Below are 12,590 nucleotides of genomic sequence, written 5' to 3'. Positions count from 1 at the left end.
CATGCAGCTCTGCCATAATCCTCAAAAAGAAGCAGAATCGTCCAAAACGACACCATTCAATATGGTAGCCATGAGCCACAGGTAGCAATTGAGCACTTGAGATGTGGCTGATTCAAATTGAGATGTGCCAACTTTCTAGGACTTGATATGAAAAAGAATATAAATTATCCCATTAGGAGTTTCTATACTGATTACATATTGAAATGATATTTCAGACATACTGAGTTACATAAAATATATTATTAAAATAAATTTCACCTTTTTACTTTATAATGTAGCTACTAGAAAATTTAAAATTACACATGTAGCTCACATTGTATTTCTCTTACAATGCTGATCTAAAATATAATAATACCTTTTTTTGAAAAGAGGTGTTTGTTGATCTCTTAAACAAGTATTTCATTACTAGAGAAAAATGTCAAGGAACATTACAGATTCTGACTCCCCTAAGGTGATTTCAATCTTGGAAATAAAGTAGATAATTAGGTTTTTTTAAGGCATAATTAAGGGAAAAGAAAAATTTAAGGCCTAGGAGACAAGAAAGACCTCTCTGGTCATGTTGTTTAAGTAATTGCCCGATTAGCCACAAATCCCATCTGTAGCAAATTTCCTGAAGAGGAGAAAAAATAAAATCTAAACTCATGAAAATACCAAGCAAATGGGAAGACAATAGACGGTTTTCACACTTCTGTTTTCAAACTCTGTATGAATAACATCAATTTCCCAAATCCTAAACATTAACTTATAGTATCTTATAAACAAAGCCTTTAAACAGTTACTTCTGCTACCAAGGAGTTTATGAAATAAACTTGACTGACAACGATGTTATTTACAACGTTACTTATTTTTCCGTTTTAAGGTTCTGACTGACAAACTCTTCCTTAACTCTAAAGGTTTAAGAAGGACATAAAGAGAACTGAGCTAAGACGGACAAAACTGGTTTTTGTTTGAAATACTATTTTAGGGATTATACACAGGGAGGAGAAAGGAAGGTCGGGCACGAACTTAAACAGGATTATTTCAGGATAACGAAAAGGTCCCTGGGCCAGACAATTTCTTCTGTATTTTAGTTATCCAAATCTAACCAGGCCAAGTGGAGAAAACAACAAATGTCAGTAAGAATTCTATACAACAGCAACAACGAGGGAGAGAAACCAAACGTGGTTTGCCAGAACGTACGATAAGAACACCCAGCAGTACGGTCTTGGGCAACGTGCATAGGTGTGTTTGTTTTGGAAGTTCGGAGTCAAGCATGTGGACGGAACCAATTAGAATCACCAAACTGACTCACAGCACAGGATCCCGGGCTATCTCTCCTGACCCACACTCTCCCCACCCACCCCAGACCATATTCCAGAGAGATGACTTCGATCAACTCTAGACAAAAATCTCCTACTAGAATACAATACCCGCTGCCAGCGCACATGGATCCATTTCTGCGTTACATCTAACAGCCTCCCTGCTGAAGGATCAACGGATGCGCCATGCACTCCCGAGGCCACGAGTCAGGCCCCGTGGACTCAGACAGAAGCTGACAGCAGGAATGAGCTCTGCTTAAGACAAAGTCAAGAGTGCCTTGCAGATAAGGAACCAACACAGATGAGGCACCCTTAGTCCCAGAATCCCAAACCTATAATAAAACTACTGGCACGAGCCCAGCCTCCCTCGCGGCTGGGACACTCCCATCCTGCTCCTAACCCCTCACCTGCTTCCCACCTCATGCTCCATTCCTGTGTTTTGCCATCATGAGGCCAACTCATGCAGTCTAAGGAAAGAGGCCATGGGTCCACTGTTCTAGCTTCAGAAGGAAATGCAGACGGGTGAAACACCCAAGGATGACCGTGAGTCTAACAACAATTAAGTAAGAACTAAGACTTAATGAGCTCTTCTATGTGCATTGTCTGTGGGTCACATTTTTCAGTCAGCACAACCACTTTAGGTGGCAGGTGTTATGTTCCCTTAGAGATAATGCAACCACAGCACACAGACGGTAAGTACTTGCCCCAAATCACACCAAAAGGGGGTCAACTCAAACCCAAGCAGTCTGGCTCAAGAATCCATAGGTTCAGCTATTAATAAATCATGAACACAGATTCCACAGTTCAGGAAGTATTTCTTTGCCCAGGAATTCAGTAACAATCTCATTGTCATTTGCTCTCATTTTGACATCATGAAGCTTGAAGCTGCTTCCCTAGGAGGCTACTACCAAAAAAATTATTGTCCTGTACTCACATCCCTCTCTCACTCTCTCTAGCAAAAATACACCCAGGGCTTCCCTGGTGGCGCAGTGGTTGAGAATCTGCCTGCTAATGCAGGGGACACAGGTTCGAGCCCTGGTCTGGGAGGATCCCACATGCCGCGGAGCAACTAGGCCCGTGAGCCACAACTACTGAGCCCGCGCGTCTGGAGCCTGTGCTCCGCAACAAGAGAGGCCGCGATAGTGAGAGGCCCGTGCACCGCGATGAAGAGCGGCCCCCGCTTGCCACAACTAGAGAAAGCCCTCGCACAGAAACAGAGACCCAACACAGCAAAAAAAAAAAAAAAAAAAAAAAACACCCAAAAGATAGCTTGCCATGAGTCTAAAGTACTTTCAGATATGATCATTTATTTTCATTAAGAGAAAAAAATTAGACAAACCAAAGTGCTAAAGGAAAAAAATGAACAATGCCATTATTTTGACAAATTCTATTTTCTTAATAAAATATAATTCTATTATAGTCTGGATTTTGTTTAGGGAAAATAAATCTGCATTTAATGCCTTTAAGAATCTTTAAAAACTATGTTAACAGGAGATTTCAGATTTAAGACGTCAAAATAAAGACGATCCTAACCCATCCGTAGAAATCACCTCAACACAAGCAGCATGAGGACACACACAAAAGCCGTCTTCGAGGTGCCCTGACCACAGCATGTGCAGACAGGAAATGGATAAGGAACGTGGCAACGGGCTTCACAAAACTGAGGAAGGCCAAACAGGGCGCCTGCAGAGAGGTGCCTGGGAGAAGGGAGCCCGGAAAGGCTCAGGAATGAGGCTCAGGGACTGCGAGAGGTGCAGGCTGGGCTGAAGCCAGAGGGCCGGCGTGAGCACGTTAGCGCAGGCGCCCACGCAGCCAGATGACACTCCCGACCCCGGAGCCGTCAGAGACGTCGCCAGGCAATCCTCACCGCAGCGTCAGAGCCTGAAGGCTTAATCCCCTGGCAGAGTGAACCACAGGAAGCAGTCTCGGGCACACTGGGCACAGAGAAGACAATAACGAGGCCTGACAACTGGGCGTTTTCCGAGAGGTTCAGAGTGTGGAATCTATCTTCCCCTACCCCTCGTAGCTTCTAATCTAGATTCTGTCTCTATGAATTTGACCACTGGAGGTAACTCCAATAAATGGAATCATAGAAGAAAAAAAAAAAAAGTGTGTGGAATCTGAGGGGCTCCAGGCTCAGTCTCAGCTCCATCGATTAGCAAAGGTGCGTCACCTTAGGCAAGCTGCTCAGCATCTCGGCACCTCAGTTTCCTCATCTATAAGATGGTGATAATAAACAGGTTCAAAGTCCTAGAGCCGATGTCAGGATTAAACGAGGTAAAGCTCTGACAGTGGGGCCAGCACACAGCAAGCACTCAGTAAGCATCAGCTCCTCCTCCTGCCCCTCCACTTCTACTATCACTACCTCTCCCCCAGCACACACACGCACGCACGCACACACACACCCCCTCCTCAGGCTCTCAGAATGCTGACAGCAGGAGTAACTTCACAGGCAGGCAACCGGAGGCGCCTTATGTAGAGAAACTGAACAACCCCAGTGAATATGCTTGGCTGCTGGCGTTTAGCAGTCAGCAACAGAACAGTTGATTCTCCCCCAGGTTATTCCACAGTAAAGCCCATCAGCTGAACCACCCGCGCCCCCACCCACACACAGAGGTGACAAAAGCTTTCTAATACACGACTTCTAAACATCACCATGAAATTTCAGAATAGCTGGGATAATGAGCAGATGTCAGGTTTTTTAAAGGCCACATATAACTGACTTAGAATAATAATATAATAAGAGCCAATTTTACCAAGTCCTCATGATGTACTAGACACTGCTGTAAATGCTTTACATACAGTAACTCATTTAATCCTTACAACAAACACATTTCACAAATGAGAAGATTATGGTACACAGAAATTAAACACCACCCTTAAAGTCACAACACTACTGAGTGATAAAGCTGGGACTCAAACTGCATCCAGCTTCAGGGCCTGAACTCTTAACTATTATGCTTCTCAGTAATAACTCTGCAACTTTGAAGACTATGGAAAAATGCCTTCAAAATTCTGAAGGAACCAACCTAGAAATATATACCTAGCCAAACTGTGCATCAAGAGTAAAGGCAACATGGAGGTATTTTCAGACATACAAGTCTTAAAATTTATGATTTACGAATTCTGTCTTAGGAAATTCTGACCTAAAGATCCAGAAACATGCCTATTTCTGCCTCTTTGCTAGAACAGTTCTCTGTCCAAAATAAGAATTCATAAGAACGTTTAAAAGAGCTGCTTCTCAAATACCTCCAGGGTGTAAGTGGCTGCACTCCCGTCTCACTGATAACTGTCTCTCTGCTCATTGTGGTTCGCCTCTTCTCGAAGCAGTGTCTTACAGAAGGAAAAACACACACGCATGAATTCAAATCCCAGATCTGTCACGGTCATCATCTAGCTCTATACTTTGGACAACTTCCATAACACCTCTGATCCTCAGGTTCTTCAAGTGTATACCAGGGATAGTAGAACACAGCTGTAGAGAGTTGTTCTGAGGGTTAAACAGTGGACATGAAGCACATAAAAAAATCGTGGCCATATAATATGTGGCAACTGTCATCAGCAGAAGCAACATTATTTCCTTACAAACCATATCCATTCTCTTGACACGCAGGTCATCTGGGCAGGAATGGCTCTTCTTTCATCATTGCGGAGCCGAAGTCCAGCAGCTTACAGCCTAGCGTGGCCCCTCAAGTATTTACAGAACCCCAAATGAGTAAGTAAATAGAGTATGAAATACTTTAACATCACCATTTATGTACACTGCGTTCACTATTTTCAGAGTCCTTTCAAAGGCAGGGATGAAAGACAACAGACTTGACACAGATATTAGCAGTACTCTGTGGATATTTACTTTCCTGTATCTGAATGTTCAACTTCTTAATTGCTAAGAACATAGTTGGCTTCACAGGGTTCCACTGCTCAGTGTGCTGCAATAGCTTACAGTATGACTGCAGATCCGGAGAACTATATAAAATCATGAGTTTAATTATGGAAATGAAAATTAATAGAAACTTATGTGATTAGGCTAATAAAATGTTCTTCAAAAAAAAACCAGAAGTCCTTTCAGAAATATACTCTCATAGATTCTCACGACAACTCTGAAAGAAAGAAATTACTATTTCAACTTAACCATGAGTAAAATAAGGACGTGAACAGCTTGGACACACCAGCTAGTTAAGTGGTAGAGCTAGAACTTCTTGGAATAGAGATATAGAAAAACAGGAACAGAGCGGGGAACAGAATAGGCCATCACCACAGGAAGTAAATCACCGTCCTCCCTTCCATCTATCACTGTGATACCACAGTGGGTGACCACAAATCTACCAAGAGTCACTTTTTATGAAGAATTTAGAAGGAAGATAAAAGATTCCCTGTGTCTTCTCACTGGCTTTAATCCAGAATTTGTCAAATTTTCTCTCTGGAATTAGTGTATGACCCTTAAATATGTTGAATCCTGTACAAATGTTTATAAATCAAAAGCAGTTTTCAAATCTCTTTTAAGTTTAAGAAAGCTGACCATCACCACGCACAGTGATGCAAAAACAAGCCCAGGCTCGGCAACCCCCCCGGAGCCCTGGGGCTTCTAGAAAGGAGGGTGAACTAGACACACCACGGAGTATAACAGAAACCTGAGATTCAACTACAAGGGGAGATCATTCTTGTAATCCAGAAATTCTCATTCTTTTCAGAATTGTGACCTATGTCATACAGTATTTTTAGGAAAGAGAAAAGAAAACTAAAGTACATCAGATATAAATCAGAATACTTTAACGATACCTGAGAAACTAAATATACCCTGGTAAGCAGAGCCCTCCACAATGGGTTAACAACAGAGTTTAAGTCAAAAGATCTGTGAGTAGGCTTGTACAGCATGGTGCGAAGGAGAGAGGAAGGCATGTTTCAGACATCACTTGGAAGTCGAATACAGTGGGAGGCCTTGCTAATAACTGGATCTGGGAAAAAGGAAACGGCAGGGAGGTTGCTGCGCGTACAGCGTACGGTGTGACTCACTGGCCAGCCATGGGGCCATCTCCTGAGATGGAGAAGACAGATGGAGGCTAAAGGGGCAGGGGGAAAAGGAGTTCTCTCTTAGAGGGCCTACAGTTTGGGAAGCCTAGTGACTGATGTCCAATTCTGTATCTCATATAACAAATCGAAGAACAGAATCTGGAACTAGAAGGTGATGGCAGGTGGAAGATATAAATTCGGAAACCATCAGCATATAGGTAGATTTAGCACCAACTTGGAGAGATTATCTAGAAACAGATGCATGCCTGGGGCCCTCCAACATTTATTAACAATGAGGTGAAAATAGGCAGAGCCAGCAAAAAGGGTGGAAAGTAGAGGCCAAACAGGTAAGAGGAAAATCAGGAGAGCCTGGTGTCCTGGAAAGCAAGAGAAAATAACGTTTCAACTCCACTGAAGGCTTCCAAGACAGCAAGTGCAATAAAGTGGCCTAAGGGTTTAGCAACGTGGGGTCATTGGGAATGTGACCATCTCAGTGGAGTGGTGGGAAAAGAAGCCCCACTGAAGTGGGCTAACAAGTTAAAGGAAATTAAAATAAACGAATGACATTTTAAATAGTAGGAGGTGAGGAAATTAAGACACGAGAACAGACAATCTTCACTAAGTTTACCAATCTACACAAGTAGGTAACTGTAATAAGGCATTACCAGGGCAAGCACAGAAGTCTGTTCGGTGTACAGTGTACAGCCTGGGGTGGGGAGTGGGGGGTGGGCAGAGGGTCAGAAAAAGCTTCTCAGAGAAGAAGTAAACCAGATCCGGGAACCCAGGAGACACCGTTCCTACAGTGGATGTGTCCCTGTAATGAAACAAATCCCACCAAACACGCATGGATGCCTGTCCGCACTTAAGTGAAGAAAATCTCTTTAAATGAAGAATCAGTGACTAACTTGCATGTCATCAATAATAACCGTAATGAATTGTTTTCTAAAAGAAAAACATTCCCAAGTTTTTCAGCTGTGAAACAGCAGATCACGAGACCTGACGTGCGCAGTTTGGTCATCCCGTGGCCAGAAGACAGTAAAATCCTGCGACAGTTCTTGACTAGAGTTTTTAGGGTATGTCAGGGTGGGGGCAGAGGGACTTGGCTCCTCGAGTGGAAGGCCAGTGAAGATAAGGTAACTAAGCAATGGACAGAGATGACTTAAACGTCAGCCTTCCTGAAAATGAAAAAACATAAAACTCTTCAGAGGTTGCTTTTCACGATTCCCTTAAAGGAAGATACAGGCTCATAATCATGTACTCAAAATCCCTGCAGCTAGGTAAGTTTTGAAATTCAGAGTTTTTGAAATTGTAGGCCTGAAAACAGGAGACACCATCAATACACAACACCCCCAGCAGGGTCTGGGCAGCACCCATAATAAAAACATAAATATTTCTGCAGCCGACATGACAGGATGAGGACAAAAAATAGCCTCACATCAGTTCATGTCTTGCCATTAAATGAGTCATGCAAAAACTTTCCATTTTCAGAGCCCTTAGATTTCACAACTGTGGTTAAGGGACTGAGAACTTACACCTAACACAAGTTTTAAGAAAATAAAGGTACACTGAAGGAGAATGGCGGAGCTGTGGGATCCAATTCCAGCTCTCCTCCATACGAGCTGTATGAACTTAGGCAAACCAGTTAGCATCCATAAACCTTAGCTTTCTGACCTGTAAAATAGGAAAGTGATATCTATCCCTAAGTCTACTGTGAAAACCACATGAAGTAATTTGGTTGCAACGCACCTGGTACTATGTCTGGCCCTTAGCAGTAGGATGAATAAACATCCCAGTTTGCCTGTGACTTTTCCAGTTTTAGCACTGACAGTCACACATGCTGGGAAACCAGGATGGCTGGTCACCCTACTTGGCAGGCACTCAATAAATAGGAACTATTCTAATGTTAAGAATAGAAATTAGCACAGGAAACGATTACAGTATCGTGTAATAAACCATAATGGAAAAAAATATGAAAAAGTATGTATGTATATATAACTGAATCACTTTGCTGTACATCAGGAACTAACACAATATTGTAAATCAACTATACTTCAATTAAAAAAAAGAAAAGAAATTAAAAGTAAAAATACAAAATGGAAAAATCACATGAAATAGCTTCAGTAGTGAAAGATCCATGTCACTAGGAATTATAATCACCTCTTCTGTGGTAGGCACAGTTCTAAAACAGCAGCCCCTGGTGTGCACACACTATATGATTCCCTCACCTGGAATGTGGGCGGGGCTGACCTAATCAGATGTACCCTTTTTCAGAGATGGAAAGTCAGACTCCAAGCTACAGCAGATGCTCTCCTGCTGGCCTTCAAGATGCAAACAGCCATGTTATGGAGAGGGCCATGTGGCAGGAGTGGTGGGCGGCCTCTAGGAGCTGAGGGCCTCAGTCCTACAGCCGCAAGGAACCGATTTCTGCCAAAAATCTGAATGCGTCTGAGGGGTACCCCAGCTTCAGAGGAGCTCACAGTCTCTGATGCCACCATGAGACCCCATGCAGAGGACCCAGCCCAGACTTCAGACCTACAGAACTGTGAGATAAGAAGTGGGTGTTGTGAGCCACTAAGTCCATGGTGATTTGTTGCACAGCATTAGAAAAATATCTCTTATCCCAGGGATGCAAGGATTCTTCAATATTCGCAAATCAATCAATGTGATACACCACACTAACAAACTGAGGAATAAAAACCATATGATCATCTCAATAGATGCAGAAAAAGCTTCTGACAAAATTCAACACCCATTTATGGTAAAAACTCTCCAGAAAATGGGCACAGAGGGAACCTACCTCAACATAATAAAGGCCATGTATGACAAACCCACAACAAGCATCATACTCAACGGTGAAAAACTAAAAGCTTTTCCACTAAGATCAGGAACAAGACAAGGATGTCCACTCTCGCCACTATTATTCAACATAGTTTAGCAAGTCCTAGCCATGGCAATCAGAGAAGAAAAAGAAATAAAAGGAATACAAACTGGAAAAGAAGAAGTAAAACTTTCACTATTTGCCGATGACATGATACTATATACATAGAAAATCCTAAAGATGCCACCAGAAAACTACTAGAATTAATCAGTGAATTTGGTAAGGTTGCAGGATACAAAATTAATGCACAGAAATCTCTGGCATTCCTATACACCAACAACTAAAAATCAGAAAGAGAAATTAAGGAAACACTCCCATTTACCATTGCAACAAAAAGAATAAAATACCTAGGAATGAACCTGCCTAAGGGGGTGAAAGACTTGTACTCAGAAAACTATAAAACACGGATGAAACAAATCAAAGATGACATAAACAGATGGAGAAATATACCATGTTCTTGGATTGGAAGAATCAATATTGTGAAAATGACTATACTACCCAAAGCAATCTACAGATTGAATGCAATCCCTATTAAACTACCAATGGCATTCTTCACAGAATTAGAACAAAAAATTTTACAATTCGGATGGAAACACAAAAGACCCCGAACAGCCAAAGCAATCTTGAGAAAGAAAAACGGAGTTGGAGGAATCAGCCTCCCCAACTTCAAACTGTACCACAAAGCTACAGTAATCAAGACAGTATGGTACTGGCACAAAAAGAGAAATACAGATCAATGGCACAGGACAGAATGGCCAGAGATAAACCCATGCACATATGGGCACCTAATTTACGACAAGGGACAATGCAGAAAGGACAGCCTCTTCAATAAGTGGTGCTGGGAAAATTGGACAGCTACATGTAAAAGAATGAAATTAGAACACTCCCTAACACCATACACAAAAATAAACTCCAAATGGATTAAAGACTTAAATGTAAGACCAGACACTATAAAACTCTTAGAGGAAAACATAGGAAAAACACTCTTTGACGTAAACCACAGCAAGATCTTTTTTGACCCATCTCCTACAGTAATGGAAATAAAAACAAAAATAAACAAATGGGACTTAATTAAACTCAAAACCTTTTGCACAGCAAAGGAAACCATAAACAAGACAAAAAGACAACCCTCAGAATGGGAGAAAAGATTTGCAAATGAAACAACAGACAAAGGATTAATCTCCAAAATATACAAATGGCTCATGCAGCTCAATACGAAAAAACCAAACAATCCAGTTAAAAAATGGGCAGAAGACCTAAACAGACATTTCACCACGGAAGACATACCGATGGCCAAGAGGCACATGAAAAGATGCTCAACATCACTAATCATTAGAGAAATGCAAATCAAAACTACAATGAGGTATCACCTCACACCGGTCAGAATGGCCACTATCAAAAAAGCTAGAAACAATAAATGCTGGAGAGGGTGTGGAGAAAAGGGAACCCTCTTGCACTGTTGGTGGGAATGTAAATTGATACAGCCACTATGGAGAACAATATGGAGGTTCCTTAAAAAACTAAAAACAGAACTAGCATATGACCCAGCAATCCCATTAGTGGGCATATACCCTGAGAATACCATAATTCAAAAAGAGTCATGTACCACAATGTTCACTGCAGCAGTATTTCTAATAGTCAGGACATGGAAGCAACCTAAGTGTCCATCGACAGATGAATGGATAAAGAAGATGTGGCACATATATACAATGGAATATTACTCAGCCATGAAAAGAAATGAAATTGAGTTATTTGTAGTGAGGTGGATGGACCTAGAGTCTGCCATACAGAGTGAAGTAAGTCAGAAAGAGAAAAACAAATACCGTATTCTAACATATATATATGGAATCTAAAAAAAAAAATGGTACTGATGAACCCTAGTTGCAGGGCAGGAATAAAGAGGCAGACATAGAAAATGGACTTGGGGACATGGGGTGCGGGGGGGGAAGCTGGGGTGAAGTGAGAGTAGCATCGACATATATACGCTACCGAATGTAAAATAGTTAGCTGGTGGGAAACAGCAGCACAGCACAGAGAGATCAGCTCGGCGCTTTGCGATGACCTGGAGGTGTGGGATAGGGAGGGTGGGAGGGAAGCTCAAGAGGGAGGGGATATGGGGACATGTGTATGCATATGGCTGATTTGCTTCGTTGTGCAACAGAAACTAACACAGTATCGTGAAGCAATTATACTCCAACAAAGATCTATTAAAAAGAAAAAGAAAAATATGTCTTTTAAGAGAGCATCCAGTTCAAAATTACAGGTGTGTGTGTGTGTGTGTGTAGTAAGGACAGAAGAATCTGTAAACCAAAATTCCTTGCATAAAACTACCTTTTTTTAATATGAAAAGTTCAAAACCAAAGGAAGTTTCTTCCACAACTGAAACTTTTCATACATTCATGGTAGGGGTATCAAACGGCACAATCACTTTGGAAAACTGTTCCTGGCAATTCCTGTTACACCTAAATGCATGCCCACTGTGCAACCTGGAAACCTGTCATGAGTGCACAGGTCCACAAGAAGGCACGCACACGAATGTTCAGAGCAGCTTTCACCAAGACAGCGAGAAACTGGAAGCGTTCCAAATGCCCACCATTTGAAGAATGGAGGAATGGAAAAACTGTGGTGTCCTCCTTCAGTGGAAAACTAACATCAGTTAAAAGGAACAAACTAACAGCACACACGACAGGGATGAATCTCACAGACACAATGTTGAGTGAAAGAAGCCAGACACAAATAAATGATTTTTTGAATAAAATGAATAAAATGAATGATTCCACTTACATGAAGTTCAAGCACAGGCACAACTGATCTGTGATGACACAGCCAGAGTCTGGGTCACCTCTCAGTGGGCTGTAGGGCCTGGGAAGGGGCAGCAGGTACCTGTGAGAGGTCCTGGAAATGTTCTACACCCTGATTTGGGGGAAGGTTACATGGGTGACTGCGTATGTACATAATCACTGAGACGTACGTATGCGTACGGTTAATGCACTTTACTGTATGCTACCCTTCAAAAATACTCTTCCCCTTTATAACGACTAACCAAAAACCATCTAGTGACAATTTAAGGTGGATTCCTCATAAGAAACTAGTGAACAGTGAAGCATGAATACGGTTAACACGCTACGCAAGTACAACTCTTCTTGTAAACACACTGCTCACTAAATGCTGGTTGAAGGAATTTCAAAGATAATGACCATGGTTATGTTTCAGAAGCCCAGAGGAATCTATACGCATGTATACATAGCATAATGTCCTCAACAGAATATACCCCACAGATGTGAAAAACCATGGCTCTTGTCCAATTACTCCTTTCACCTCTGTCCAATTAATTCATTTGTTTACCTTCCACTACAAGAATACAAGCTAGGTGTTACACCATCACAAAGCATGCAGATGTGAAC

The 12,590-nt window shown here is 41.9% G+C and overlaps 1 protein-coding gene across 4 annotated transcripts in view; it reads right to left on the bottom strand.

Moving 5' to 3' along the window:
- TULP4 (TUB like protein 4) overlaps nt 1-12,590 on the bottom strand; it is a 229,156-nt gene that overhangs the window by 156,255 nt on the left and 60,311 nt on the right. The gene's annotated exons all lie outside the window — the stretch shown is intronic.

The sequence above is a fragment of the Stenella coeruleoalba genome (assembly GCF_951394435.1).
Source record: "Stenella coeruleoalba genome assembly, chromosome: 12".
Classification (NCBI taxonomy): Eukaryota; Metazoa; Chordata; class Mammalia; order Artiodactyla; family Delphinidae; genus Stenella; species Stenella coeruleoalba.
The sequence above is the reverse complement of the archived record's forward strand: the minus strand, read 5'-3'. Positions and strand labels throughout refer to the sequence as shown.